Below are 14401 nucleotides of genomic sequence, written 5' to 3'. Positions count from 1 at the left end.
ATTTTGCTCAAAATGACGCCGTTTTGGGTTGGGTGGTGATGTAGTTTTGAAGCCCAAAACGACGTCGTTTTGGGTTGGGTAAGTGTTGTAGTTTTGGTTGAGGGTAAAATGAGTATAAAATGTTAAAAGAGTCCAAAGTGAGAGAAAACCAAGTTCAGGGGGCCTAAGTGAGAGTTTTGAAAATTCATGGAGGGTATGTCAAAACGGTTAAAAGTTCTAGGGGGCTTTATGAAGTTCCCCTTTTTTTTCCCTAAAAAAATAGGGTTATTTTGAGAATTTTGACACTCCTCAATTATGATTTAACAAAAAAAAGTTAATATATGGGTGAAATTGAAAAAAAAAATTGAAAGAGTAATTGCATATGTGATGAAAGTTCAAGAGGTTTAGTGAAGTTTTCCTTTTTTTTTTTCCTTTCTTTTTTAATACTTCATCCCAAATAATCTTTTTTTTAAAAAAAGGTATCAAATTTCATTCATTATTTTTAATTTTCAAATTAAATGGTAAAATTTTACCATATTAATATTTATCACTTTATTATTTTATACAATAAATATCATAAATAATAGGAAATTTAGATCCTAAACCATCAATCTAGATCCTAGTAACAAGGCCTGTGTGGATGAGTTCAAACAAGGGACATAAATAATGGGACGTATGTGTAATACCCCGATAAAAGCACATGTTTTAAAATATTAATAACTCACTACAAAAATGATGAACGATTTCATAAAACATTATTTTGAAACAAAAAGACTTAAACCCCTTGTGAGTAGCTCATCCCCTAGAAATTTTCAAACCAAATTCAGAAATCCCACTCTCTGACCGAACGTTCGCTAGGGACCACATGAACGTTCCCCCTTAACCTAAGCACGAGCATTCGATAGGGGACCACACAAATATTCGTTGACCAGTCTTTGACCCAGTGGGCAATACCCCATAACGTATGCCTCAACTCTTTTATCCAACATGTAATAGTACCGAATGTTCGCCCAATAGTACCTGAACGTTCGCTAACACCCTAAAAAGCAGTTTTAACTCATTCTCCACTTTTTCAGAGCAGGGCACGCCCCAAACTCCTATATAAGACATGCTTTCAACCCTCAGCCTCTCCTATCCTCGGAAAAACCCTAACCCTAGTGTGAGAAGTGACTTGGAGAGAGAGAATGAAGAAAGCTAAGTGTTCTTACCACCTTCTAAGGAAATATCCTCACTGATTCCATGGTCTTTTTATTGTTATTACTAGTGTTGCAAGTTTAAAGATGTTTTGGCAAGCCCTCACACCCATTTCTTTACAAGAGCCAAGTATGTTTTAAAAGAGTTTTAAACCCTTATTTCATTTCTTTGAGTTGCATGATAGCATGTTATGTACTTTGCACGTGCCTACTTAGTAGCCTAGGATGAGATATAGCAACCTTAGATTGGATAGAAGCCTTAAAAACATAGTTTGGAGCTTTTGGCCTGTACACCTAACTCATTGGCCGAACATTCGCTCTTGAGCCCGAGCGTTCGACCAAGAAGCAAGGCCTCCGCTTCTTGGCTCTGAATGTGCAATATTAGGGTTTAGCGACCTTTTGTGATATAGAACTTTAGTACCATACTTATAGGAAATCTCTAGTATTGCGCATAACGATATGTCGTATGTCGTTATAGTAGGGACTGTGATGTCGGAAGACTCAAGCGAGTGCGCGAGGTAAGTAAACACTTCCAAATACTTTCCTTAAAAAAAAAAACGTGTGATATGTAAGCTGACTGAGCACGCGTATGATATGAGCATGCATATATTTTTGTACAACTTGGTAACTGTTTTAATAACCGGTTGATAAGATGCATTGCATGACATGGTACACCGGTACGTGCAGTATAATGGCCATGGACATACTATATAGACTTGATTCTCTAGTCAAATATGTGTGTTATATAGGCCTTGGATCCAATGGTTATTCGTAACCGGTGATCACTACAGGACGTACATCATTAATAGCATAGGCCACCCGAGGTCGGACTCGGTCAGGCTGCTAGTGTTATGGACGGTAGCATATAATATCCGGGGCACCGATATTGTATTACAGGTCCCTCGGGACAACACCAACCCTACTGAGAAATGATAATATTTCGGATAGACCATATATGATAGTTATGACCTATAAAGCATTAGCTTTCTGCATTAAAATACTTAGGCGATGGCTGATGTGGTATTTTTGTGACCAAAAATATCAATTATAAAAATAACCACTCGCAATAGGACGAATCTTTGTAGGATACGGCTATAGAGAGGGTGTCAAACCTCAAGGACTGCAGGGGTTTTATTATCAAAATTTGAAAGATTAAAATTAACTTAATTAAAAAGAGAATTGATTTGATTTTCTTTAAAACTAAAAGTGCATGAAAATAAAAGAGATTTAAAATAAGAGAGAGAGAGTAGGGTATTGACTTCACCTCTATCCGCACAACAATGGTTAATCATAATTAATCCCTTAAATTCATTCTATGCATGTTATAAATAAACAATAAACTACCTTATTAAAGAATAAGCATAATCTATCTTCGGTTGGCACGGATCGTCCACCTAACCACTAAGACGCGGTATGACCCGTCTTCCCTAGGTATAAATTATCAAATTCTATAACATGATACATACAATCAATGAATAAGTGTAACCCATCTTCGGTTGGCACGGACTGTCTACCTAAATTACACTAAACTAGGGTGTAGTACAATCCGTCTTCCCTAGGCATGGCCTATCAAATCCTATTGATCATATGTCAATTAAACCCATTGTATAACCATCATCCTCATAATCACAGAAAACAAGAATGATTTGAGATCAATAAAAGTAAAATACTTTCTAAGACAAGAGAAGAATTTCACAAATATTGATTTTGGAATTTAAGAACAATTGCATTTAATAATTAAGAACATAAATCAATTGTAGCAATCCTCATAATTATACAACCAACATGCATAAATTGAAAATCTAGAAATTAAATACAATCAAACCATTGTGCTTGGATAGGGTTACATCAACACCCCACGAATGGGTTTAGCCGCTCATGTCTTCTAAGCACCAAGGACAAATTTCTGATTTCTAGCTCTAGGAGACGGTCTGTCTATTTACAATGTTTAGAGCCCTATTTATAGGGATTAGGAGAACCCTAAAAACCCTAGAAACCCTGAGAAAACCGGAGAGCAGTCTCCCAGTCCAATTGGGAGACTGAAAACCAAATCCAAATCGGAATAGGATTCGCCCAAAATTGCGTTCCTATCTTGAGGGGCGATTTTGGCATTGTGGCGCTCCGAATTAGGAAAATACTATTTCACAATGATTTGTAGAAATTTGAGTTAGCTTTCCAGTGCCGCTTGAATCACCTAAATCGAATATTTGAACTGAAAGTTATGGCCAAAATACCGAGACATATGCAGAATTCAAATTTGAATCCAATCCGATTTTGACTCCAATTTACGAAATTCCGAATTAATCACTTCCTTTATTTGATTAAACCTAACCATGATTGGTTAAGCTTAATCATATCTTCTAGGTCTTCTCAAAGTGTGCTTTTAAGCCCAATTTTCAATGGTTTGTCAAATAAGACCTGAAACACAAAAACAAAATAAAATCAAACAAATAACAATGCTAAGGAATTAACATATGTAAATTAAGGGGCTTGAATGTGCAACATTCAAAGCTTATCAATGGCCGCCGGGAGTATCCCATCTTTTATCAACCAAACTATACTTTCATGGTGTACTAACGTAGACAACACTTCTTTGAAATGTTTACCAACATTGCACGTTTATTTCTGCTTAGTGACAATTGGCTCATGTCATACCCAATTCTAAGATTTACTTACTAAGTTGTTAGACTTACGCAGTTAGTACTCTTATAAAAAACCTGTTTCTAGAATACAAGAGTGGTATGGTTGCCACTATAGACCTTGCTTAAAAAAGATCTTCACACTGTTATCAGGTTTGCTTATTATTATTATTAGTTGCTCTATGTCTTTAATTCGAGGATTATACTTGTGCCGATAATGATATATAGACTTTTAGATTTATTTTACCTTCTTATGCATTAAATCCGATGATACTTAGAGGGGCGATTCCCCATTTAGCCACCAATTGGTTAAATTGGGGTAATTGCCAGTAATCCTGTCATGATTGTCAAGGCTAGTTTTGGAAGCGTTATAGTATGGCTTAAGGCAAAAGATCCAAGAAGAAGTGCGACAGGAGGCAGGTCCTCGCATGCCATGGAGGATGACTGGAAGACCACCAATTCTCATAGAAACGCTGACAACATAAACCATTATGGCCACCAACCAAATATGGGAAGTCGCAAGATTTCAAAAAACCCTAACCCTCAAAGTTATGAACGTAAGGCAGCTAGTAGTAAAGGTTCAAATTCTTGCCATATCGGGATAAAGCGTGACACGAAATATATGGAAAAGGCAAATCTTGAGGATTTTAGCGGCAAGTCTATATGTTGAACATTTTTTAGATCTTATCTCTTCTAGGTATGCTTATTAGATAGACGAGACATTAGGGATTTGAGTCAAGGGGAGAATTTTTCTTGCTTCATGTTTGGCCGTTCAAATGCTCACTATGAGTCGTCCGAACGGATTAATGCCCCTCGTTCGAACAGAGTGACGAAGTTTTAAATCTAAACTTTTTTGCCTTGCGGCAGTTTCTCCCCAATCTCTCTTCTCTACACCACAACAGTCTTCCTTACCCACAAATTTTTGCACATTCAAGTTTTTCTTGGTTTGGTTGTACTTGCTACCCATTTTTCACATCTTCCCCACAAGGTATGGTTTCTAATTCATGTTCTTGATTTCATTGTGTTTGAGATACCTAGGTTTTCATAAGATTGGGTTGGATCATTTTATGCTTAAATTCTTCATTTTTCTCTCTCTGATTGGATAAATGTCTATCTTGTTACTATCCTTGAAGATTCTTGAGTTGTATTTAGGCATATTTTTCATGCAATATTCTTTACATGCCTATTATGTGTGCTCACCAAGTGTTCGATGAAATGCCTAAACAATACTTTTGAACATTCTTCTCACTATTTTTCATTCACACTTACTCTTCTCCTTGATCGGTTTCATGTTTATTTACACTAACTTTGGATTTGAGTGTTTAGGTACCATGGCCGAGTCATTGAAGGAGCGGTCCCACTCCAAGCCCCCATATAGTGATCCTTTCAAAACCAAGACCGTAAAGGCACATTTTAATGACCGGTTCAAGACTCAGACTGTTCTTGCCGAGAGAAGGGTCAAATGCATAGATTTTGTTGGAGAGTTTGCTTTTATTCCAAAAATCTTCGAGAATTGTGGATGGATGCCTCTTATTGCTACTCTTGTCGGGAAACCTTTTGAGAAAATAATCTGAGAATTCTATGCAAACAATAAAGCCACTCGTCCATAGTCCTTCACCACTTATGTTCGCTTTAGAGAATTCACTGTGGATGTGGATCTTATTCGAGTTGTCATCGGTGTGCCATTGGTTGAAAACTCCATCTATCCATATCTTCCAGATGCATTTCCGTCGAAGAACACTATGATGAGAGTGTTTGTTGGTGATGACACACCTTGCTGGCCACAATAGAATTCAAACACATTCATTGCAAACTTCTCTTCACCCATGCGGATTTTGAGTTGCATCATGTCTTCAAATCTCTGGCGTGTTGGACATATACCGATTTTGGGGTTGATCGAGGGAGTTTTTTTCTATGCACTGGCAACCGATGTGCCGATCGATTTCTCCTCCATGCCATCTGCATTATGATTGTTGCTTATGGAGAGGGCAACACATATCTTCCCTTATGGTGGTCTTGTCACCTGGATATTCGATCATCTTGGGATTGCTTCTCCTAACAATGAGCCCACAATCACACCTTTTCGAAACTTTAACAAGAGCACCATCTAGAAGTCTTTGTCTCAGATTTCTGCACAACCTGGTTAGCGTATTGTACCTATGGAGATTGCTGGTGATACAGCTGGAGCCTTTTTGAGTGGTCCTCCTTCCATCTCTACTGATTCCATGGCTACTCTTTTGGGGCGTTTTGATGGTGTGCTGAAGAACTTTGATGTAGGATTTAATGTCATAAAGGAACAACTGTCTAGCTTTGGTGATCGTTTAGGAGTTGTGGAATCCTTTGTTGAAGCTATGACGAAGTCATACAATGAGGAACACTCTATTTTCTCCCAGATGTAGTTTGACATCAATTCCATTGACGATTTTATCAAGAAGCAACATGACTGATATAACTCTTCTCCTTCTGTTTGAGCCCCTTTGTCAATCTGTGACAAAAAGTGGGAGTACTGCATGGGCGAAACCAAGATTTTTAGTATGGGGGGACGAAGGTACATAGATACATACACTTTTTCTATATATGTAGGTTTGTGCGTATTTATGTAAGATAAAAATAAAGAAGTCTCAAATTTAATTTCATAGTAAATCATAAGTCACTAATGTATACAAAAGTTACATGTCTATAAAATAATTTTAGAAGAGATCATAAAAGCTTTCCTTTCAGAATACACAAGTTTCCTATTTTGCTAGACATGTACAAAAAAGGGACTCAAAAAAAGAACTTAGCATCTCCTTTTAATGGAATAAAATTCTTCAATTATCATCTCTTATGTAAAATTCTTAGCAATTTCTTTCTCAATATAAACTACCAAATGTTCTGCAAGAAAGTCATCTTCCATTATAGTACGTAATCTAGTTTTTACAAGCTTCATGGCAAAAAAAGCATGTCCAGTGGTCGCAGTAAAAACAGGGAGAGTCAACATTAGACGAATCAACCTATCAATCAAATGATAGATCTTTGACTTTCCCGAAATTGTTAATCCTCTGCATAACTCAGATAATGTAGACATATTTTGAAAATTTGCATGCTTTGGCACATCAAGTTGATAATGCTCCAATTGAAATTTCAAACAAAGTTTTTCTTGCTTGGTGAAATCTCGAGAATAAAACTTCTTAGTTAAGTTGCGTATATCATCAATTTTAAATGATTTGTATGCAGCTTTAGGGCTTAAAGCATTGCTAAGAATGAGGAGTTCCACAGCTTGCTCATTAAATCTATTTTTTAGTTCTTGCAATTGGAAGTCTAATGCAGTAGTAAATATATCATGTTGGGTAATGGATCAGCCACAAAAGACCCAATGGGCCACAAAAGGTTATTCAGCCCATACAAGCCCACTAAGGGCAAAATGGGGATTTAGAGTTGAAAGGAAGCCACGTTCATAAATAAACATCACTTAGCTTACTGCACCAGCCTGAGGACTATGATCACGTAGAACGTGGTGTAGTTGGTAGCACCAAATGAAGTGACATGGCCAAACCAGTACGCCCGAGAAACAAACGGCCATCCACGTTCCATACGAATGTGGACAAGCCATTAACACAACCCACGATCCCCACTATCCACGACTCCAGTGTTGCGCACAGTGGATCCTCAAGAACATGGGGATGAAAATTTTAAGGGACACTACTCGAGCTTAACCGCAATTTGATGCCTATAAAAGAGGAGCTTCAACCAGGTATTTGGGTAATCACTCTCAAGCTATCTTGCTCACTTGCAGTTTATTCCCTCGAATCACCAACTGACTTAGACATTAGAGCTATCCCTCGCCGGCACACCCCGACAAGCTCTTATCCTATTTCCCTCTTTTGTAGATTAGCGTCTCTCAGACTTAGTGCCACATCACCTCTCGAAAAACTGTCATCAACAAATCAACTCTAAAATGATGCCCAATTGTTGTTGTAGACTCTTCATCTTGACGACGAGATCTACCTCGAGCTCTAGTGTAATGAGCATTCATATCAAGAATATCAATTTCATGTTGTTCACAAAATGATTTAATAATAGCAAGAAGAGGCTCCCATCCATCTTCTCTTCTCTTTTGAATGAGTGATTGTGCAGTTGAGACTTGACTCATGGCATTTAAAATGTCTATGAATTTTTGTTGCAAAATTTGGCAAAGCATATTAGTAATTCCCATGATATCTTTCATCAAATGCAACATCAAAATAAATTCAAATGGTGTTAATACCATGTAAGCCACTTCAACATCACCACATTGAGAATAATTAGCTCCTTCCATTGAGACAGTGTTGATAACTGAACCACTTGCATTAAACATTCCTATCAAGCTACAAATAGAGTGAAAATGAGATGACCATTGAATATCTCTAGCCCGTTGCAAAGTACCAATTTGATTTGCCCCATTCCTGTCTCAATTTCATCAGAAGCCGTCAAACTTTCAATTTCAGCAGCTTGAATAGATTGCAATTGATCATTATGTTTATAAGAACCACTAACAATATTGACAATTGAAGCCAACTGGATAAAGAACTAATGAACATGTTTGGCTTCTCTAGATGCTGCAACTAAAACTAATTTTAGTTTATAAGCCAAACAATGCACATAATATGCATAGGGACAATCTCTAAGAAATAAAGCTTGTAACCCATTTCATTCACCACGCATATTACTACCTCCATCATATCCTTAATCTCGAATATTCTCGACTTCGAGGTCGTAACAAGAAAGAACAACATATATCTCATTTTTCAAAGTTGATGCAATAGTATCTTTGACATGTACAATATAAAAGAATCGCTTCCTAATAAATTCATCTTTGTCAACAAACCTCAAAATAATAGCCATTTGCTCCCTTTTTAACTCATCCCGAGCTTCATCAATGAGAATGCAAAATTTGGCATCCCCAATTTCTTTGTGAATCACATCCCCCACTTTATTAGAAATGATATGCATAATTTCCTTTTGAATTTTTGGTGATATATATCTGGCATTCTTTTGGAGCATTTTCCAAGACAACTCCAAAAACATCGTCATTATAAGTTGCTAGGAGCTTTATTAATTCAATGAAATTACCTTGATTTTTTGAGTTGGAGCTTTTATCATGACCTCTAAAGGCACATGCTTGAAATGCTAGCCATTGAACATTGTCTATTGAGGTTTTGGGCCGCAACCGATTATTCTCCATTTCTTGTGATGCATGCTTTTCAACTAACTTGTCAATATGCCGCGAATGATTCATTAGATCCTCACAATATTTCACAGCAATTTTATGTGGTGAATTTTGATCTTTCCCCACATTCCCATTAAAGAATTATTCATTTTGTCTCTTGTCTTTTTCCAATTATCAAAACCTTTCGCTGTAAATACATCTGATCGTGGATGACCTCTTGATTTCTTATCAAAAACATAGCATGGAAGACAAAATATGGCATCCTTTGATTATGAGTACTCCAATCAACTTGAGTATGTTTTAAACCAAGAAGCTTGAAATCGATGACGATTATTACTTGTTCCTAAAAATGAAAATTCTGAAAGCTTGGGTTGACATGGACTAGCTTTAATATAAGCACGCCATATTCCATCTTGTAAGTTAACAAGAACTTTCCATAGTTGCGAATATAATTCGGGATCACGTTCCAAAAAGGTAGCATCCATTTTTTTTCAAGTTGGATTCTTGGACATTTGGAATGACATTCATCTGGAGCATCAAGATTTGCTGTTAAAGGCCTATCTAAATGCATATTGACCTCTGGCTGACTCACGTCTTCTTTCGTAAAGAATGAATCAAGTGTTATTGGCTTACCCATATTTCTCTTAACATTAAGAAAAATTTATAGATCAAAAACTAACCTGAAAAATATCTAGAAGTACATATTTTTGTTAGAATTTTATTATAATTCTTATTATCACTAACAAGTGAAAAAAATGCCAAATAAATTAATTTATTCAAACCCATCAAATTAACCAACAAAATCCAATAATGAAAGCTAAAATCAAAACTTGGTATAATTTATCTACATCAAAATCTTGTTGTAATGTTACAAACATGCTTTTAATTTTTGAGCCGTTGGTTTACTATTCTTCTTATAATTTTACCGTTAAAATTATATTGATGAGTTTTTAAAGAAAAAATCAGACTAACGGTTTTATGACCGTTTGGTTATTATTAAGTTTTATGATTTTTGTTATTCTCTTCAACCGTTTGCCATTTACTCATATTTATTTAGTTTTGGAAAAGGTCAACACTTACTTCTATATATGATATATCTTCTTCAATCCCGATAGTGAAAAACATATATATATATATATACCTTGGCCTACAAAAACAGCTCTATTTTTTAAAGTCACTCTTTTGCATATTGGCCTTTCTCCTTCCACTTGCCTTGCTAAGTCGTCAGAGAAACATATGACATTGTTTATCTTTGGAGACTCTCTCTTTGATGCTAGAAACAATGCCTTCATCAATAGCCATACGGCAGATTTTTGGCCTTATGAGAAGAGCTAATTCAAACACCCAACTTGTTGTGTTTTAATGGTCATCTAGTCTCCGATTATATTGGGTTGTTCTAGTAGCCTTCGTTATTGGAAGTGCGTCCTTAACGAAGGTTGACGCTATAGTCTAATCCTGGGAGGTTGCGTGTCGAAGGATCCGATCGTACCGAGTTATATACTCCGGGAGGCACGAATCAACCTTTAAGAACAAAGCTCTTGCGTGATTCTATAGCATTGTGAGATCTTTCCATACTCTACTTTTCATCTCTTGTATTTTATTTATTTTATTGTTAATTTTCATATTGCAATTATTTTATATCAATGAGAATTTGTGCACCATCCAAAATTATTTCCAACAATCTTAAAGGTTGATTTGTGCTGGTTGCACAAAGATTTTATTAAAATCATAACAATAGTATTTAAACTTATGAGAAGTCAAATACTATAAGAGTTTGTAGTATGCAATTCGCATATGAGAAAGATGAAATCAAATCTTGAGTGAAAAGATTTTGTTGTGAAAAATATCTGATAATTGATTCATTTATCAGAAGAAGAGTTTAATTTCATGTATAGGTATTGAAAGTGAAAATATATTGATTGAAAGAGTTTTCAATTATTTGAATTCATATTTGTTGATTGTCAAATAATTTTTATTGTTGGGTTATAAATCTTGCAACAAAAAGAGTTAAGTTTTTTTTATGGATTTTTAGAACTTAACAATTTTTATTGTGATGTGTTGAGTTCGTTAGAGAACATCCATGATGATTAATAAAAAACAAAAGTGAGTGGTTACTCATGTTGTGATGGAGAAAATACATAGACGTTGCTAATTGTGTGCAGAGAATACCACTTTTCTAAAGATTCTTGCAGGTAAGCACTGATAGGAGAAAGAGATGTGGTGCGCGAATTGAGTCGATTGGTTCTCACGACACCCAGTTGGTGTGTGGTAATGACAGACTATTTTTTAAGATCTTTGAGTAAAGCTGTTGGTTTCACTGTGAGTTTTAAACTTGGATTCATAGGTCTTTTTTTTTTTTTTTTTTTTTTTAAGACATAATATACAATTTCATTTATTAAAAGAAAAATCAAGTGATGAAGGTGCTCCTTGATTGAATTGAAATTTATATTACATGAATATTGTAATTTGATAAATTATGATCCTCGGTTGATTATTCTATTTCAAAATTGAAATAACATCTAGCATATATATTAGTAATGGCATGCTGGATTGGCATAAATACTTTAAAGTATTTGGTAATTCTTCATATGTATATATATATATATCACTCAGCTTTCGAATTTTTCTGACATGCTGGTTCATAATAAAATATATGTGATTATTGATGTTCTTATTGAGGCTCATTTGATACCTGATAAATTTATCGTATCTCAAGATTGATATCAATGGAATATTTATGATAGATAGTCAATAATAGTTGATTATTATTTGGTTGGGCCTAATACTTTGTATATTTACTGTAGCTCTAGTTGAAAAGGTTTTCTTTCACTATCGAAAGAAAACTGTCTATTGATAGAAAAGAAAGAAGAGTAAATGACATATCATACTTAGAGAAAGATGAGCTCATGGAAGTCATTTCTTAAAGCACTTGTGTGCTATTATTGAAATTTTATTTTCTTGTGACTATTTGGTTCATTTCATTAATATTTGGCATGATAGATTTATACATGTAAATCTTGGCTACATCAAGGGAATGAAGAGAAATTAAAATATTGGAATAAATTATGAATGCAATGATTGTCAATTTTTAGGCTATTTACCAAAGTGTGGGGGGAAACCATTATTTTGTTTGTCATATTTGTAAGCATTGTTTGGAATACCTTGAAGTGTGGGGGTATTTGGCAAATGTTATGTTACTCGAATCTAATATGAGGAAACTTGGTTTTAAAAACCTATGATTGTGATTTTATTGGTTTTGCATGTAATAGTTCATGTTATAGATTCCTTATTATCAAAAGTGATGTTTTATATTACAATACTATTATTGAATCTAAAATTGCTATTTTTCTTAAGCATGTGTTTCCTTTGAAAAATAAGGAAAAATTATTTTATGAATTTTCCGTTACTTCTAATAAAATTGTTGATGATATGTAAGAATTGAGAAGAAGCAAAGGAGCTAGAGCGAAAGGAATCTCGGTAATGACTTTATTGTTTATATTATTGATGATGATCCGACATGTTATGATGCATCAATTAAATTTATTTGATGCATTTTATTTATTTATTTTAATTGGTTAGAAGCTATAAATAATTGAAATCAATTATGGCTAACCATGCTTGGGAACTTGTTAAGTTACCTCCTAAGACCAAATCAATTGGTTATATATAAGTGTTTAAGAAGAAGTTTAAACCGGATGATGCAATAGATAAGTACATAGTAGACTTGGTAGCTAAAAGCTACAAGTAAATGCATAATGTTGATTGTTTGATACTTATTTCCCGGTTACTAAAATTGCATCTATTGGAATGTTATTTGTCATTGCTTCTATTTATAAATTTGTTGTACATCAAATGGATGTCAAAATTATTTTCCTAAATGATAAAGAAATTTATATGGAGCTGCCCAAGGGACTAGTAATCCCCAGTCAAGAGCATGAAGTGTGCAAAATAGTCATGGATTAAAAGCAAGCTCCTAAACAATGGCATAATAAGCTTGACAAGGTGATGTTTTCTAATGTATATTTGATTAATGGTAAATGCATAGCAAGTTTTACAATAATGAATTTGTCATTATTTGTTTATATATATTGACGACTTGCTTATTTTTTGAACTAGCATTGATGTTGTGTCTTACATCTAATTTTGATATGTAAGACATCGGTAGATTTAATGTCATCTTAGACAATAAAGTTATTAGAGATAATGATTGCATTATGTTATCTCATATATATTATGTTGAAAAAAGCTTAAAAGATTTGAGCAATCTTATCATCCACCTATGTCTACACTATATGATTTAAAAATACAGTTGGTTAAGAATTATGGTGATGGTGTTTTGCAAGAAAAATATGTACAAAGCATTGGAAGCTTGATGTTTTGACAAACTGTATATGCCTTGGTATTACATATATTGTTAGTAAATTGAGTAGATATACTCATAATCATGGTATTGAGTCATTGTGATGCTATCACTAAATTTTTGAGATTCTTAAAGGGCACAATTAATTTTGGTTTGTCATATTATGATTATCCTGCTATATTGAAAGGATATTGTGATGCTAATTGCATTTTTGATTCAGAGGAGCAAAGCCTACTAATGGCTATTATGTGTTTACTTTGGCTGGAGGAGCTATCTCTTGAATGTCCTCAAAGCAGACTTGCATAGCAAGGTTTACTATGGAGTCAGAGTTAGTTGCTTTGGAGAAGGCAGGAACTGAAGATAAATGGCCGATGAGCCTATTGATAAATTTATTTGCTTTTATATGCTAATTCAGTTCCACCTGTGTTTTCATTGTGATTGACAGGCTGCCTTAACTCGAGTAAAGAGCAAAGAATTTATAATGAGAAAGTGCACAATATTATGAGGCAGTTTATTGAGACTGGTATATGTTCATGGACTTTGTGAGGTCATAAAAGAATTCTGCAAATTCTTTGACCATGCCACTAGCAAGAAGGCTAGTGAGAGAAGTATCGAGAAGGATAGGACTGATACCCAAATCATGATACTATGATTGATACCCAAGCTCTGTGATTGGAGATCCCATGAATGAGGTTTAATGGGAAACAAAGTCAAAAGTGAAATGAGGTATCATACTGTCAATTTATGTTTATTAACTATCTTGTTGAGAAGATTAGTGATGAGTCCATCCCTATGGTGTATGACAGTACAAGATGCAGAGTGAGTAAGGATGAGCTTAAAGCTCTTAATGGATTCATAGTCCCTACTTGTTGGGATGGGGTGTTCCCTGCACACACTCTTGATGGATACCACCTATATGAGTGTGGTGGTGCTATCTCCTATGAGACTTGGGTAGGTCTCTAGAGCGCTCATGAAAGCCATTTTATGGTGTAATAACAAAAGATGCAGAGTGAGTAAGGATGAGCTTAAAGCTCTTAATGGA

Source organism: Corylus avellana, chromosome ca7, assembly GCF_901000735.1.
Source record: "Corylus avellana chromosome ca7, CavTom2PMs-1.0".
NCBI classification, from domain to species: domain Eukaryota; kingdom Viridiplantae; phylum Streptophyta; class Magnoliopsida; order Fagales; family Betulaceae; genus Corylus; species Corylus avellana.
The sequence above is the reverse complement of the archived record's forward strand: the minus strand, read 5'-3'. Positions refer to the sequence as shown.